The sequence below is a fragment of the Bos taurus genome, chromosome 6 (assembly GCF_002263795.3).
Source record: "Bos taurus isolate L1 Dominette 01449 registration number 42190680 breed Hereford chromosome 6, ARS-UCD2.0, whole genome shotgun sequence".
Lineage (NCBI taxonomy): Eukaryota > Metazoa > Chordata > Mammalia > Artiodactyla > Bovidae > Bos > Bos taurus.
Genome location: NC_037333.1, coordinates 58876113 through 58877498, shown reverse-complemented (window position 1 = coordinate 58877498; position 1386 = coordinate 58876113).

Genomic DNA, 1386 nt, shown 5'->3' with positions numbered 1-1386 from the left:
CAGTGCCGTGGGCGGGCTGGGTGCCCAGGCATTGGCAGCTGAGGTTGGACCTTCACAGGACCAGTTCTATATTATTTTTGGCATTGCTTCTGGCTCTAGAACCTCTGAGTTGAATTTTCTGGTCCTCCCAGAGAGTCCTCACTAACAAATTTCTTTTCTTCTTGAATAAGCTAGAGTTGATTTTTCCTAATAAATCTGTACTGGAAGTGGTTGCTGGCAGCAGACCCTCAGGAAAATGGGGCGTAATCTGGGTATCAGCTCCTGGGCCCAGCAAGGGCAGAAAGCAGTGAAACTCCAGCAGGTATGAAGGGATGGTACCTTATTATGAATACCATAGTGAATAGTTCATCACATTATCACCTGTTCTGGACAGAACTGAGTCCCCCCAACCCCCACCAACATTCTTACACTGAAGCCCTAACCCACAATATGGCTGTATTTGGAAATAGGGCTTTTAGGAGTTAATTAAATTAGGTCTAATGACCTAATTAGGTTAATTAAGGTTAAAATAGGGTGGACCCCTGATGCAGTAGAATTAGTGTCGTCATGAGAAACCAGAGAACTTGTGCACTCTCTCCCCACCTGCACTCCGAGGAAAGGCCACGTAGGACACAGTAAGAAGGTGGCCGTCTACAGTCCAGGAAGAAGCCTCACCAGAAGCGGGTCGGCTGGCAGCAAAACATTTAAGGGATGGGGCTTCCTCAATGACCCTGACCCCCTCTCAGCAGTAGGAGACTCCCATGGCCTGGTTCCAGGACGGTTTTCTTCCTCTTCCCCATGGGACAAAGATTTTTCTTTTTCTTTCTCCAGCCTCATTTGATCTTCACTTGTAGTCTGGGGTGAAAGGCTGCTCTCCCCAAGCAGACACTGCTTTTCTTACCTAGCAGAGATGAACTTGGGCAGGGCTTGGTTTTTCTTCCATAGCAGCAGTTTCTCAGCTCCCTCTAGCCTGCACTACCAAGAGTCTCATCTCAGTCCTCCACCAGTATTGGATGTTCCTTGTGAGCGCTGACAGAGGACCACATAAGCACCTGCTCCTCCTGTGTGTCTCAGGCACCAGTCTTTATATTTTAGGCCACTGGGTTGGCTCGAGTCATGAACTCCTTATTTCCAAATTCAGACTGAAATTGAAGAAAGTGGAGAAAACCACGAGACCATTCAGGTGTGACCTAAATCAAATCCCTTATGACTATACAGTGGAAGTAAGAAATAGATTTAAGGGACTAGATCTGGTAGACAGAGTGCCTGATGAACTATGGATGGAGGTTCGTGACATTCTACAAGAATCAAGACCATCTCCAAGAAAAAGAAATGCAAAAAAGCAAAATGGCTGTCTGAGGAGGCCTTACAAATAGCTGTGAAAAGAAGCGAAGCGGAAAGCAAAGG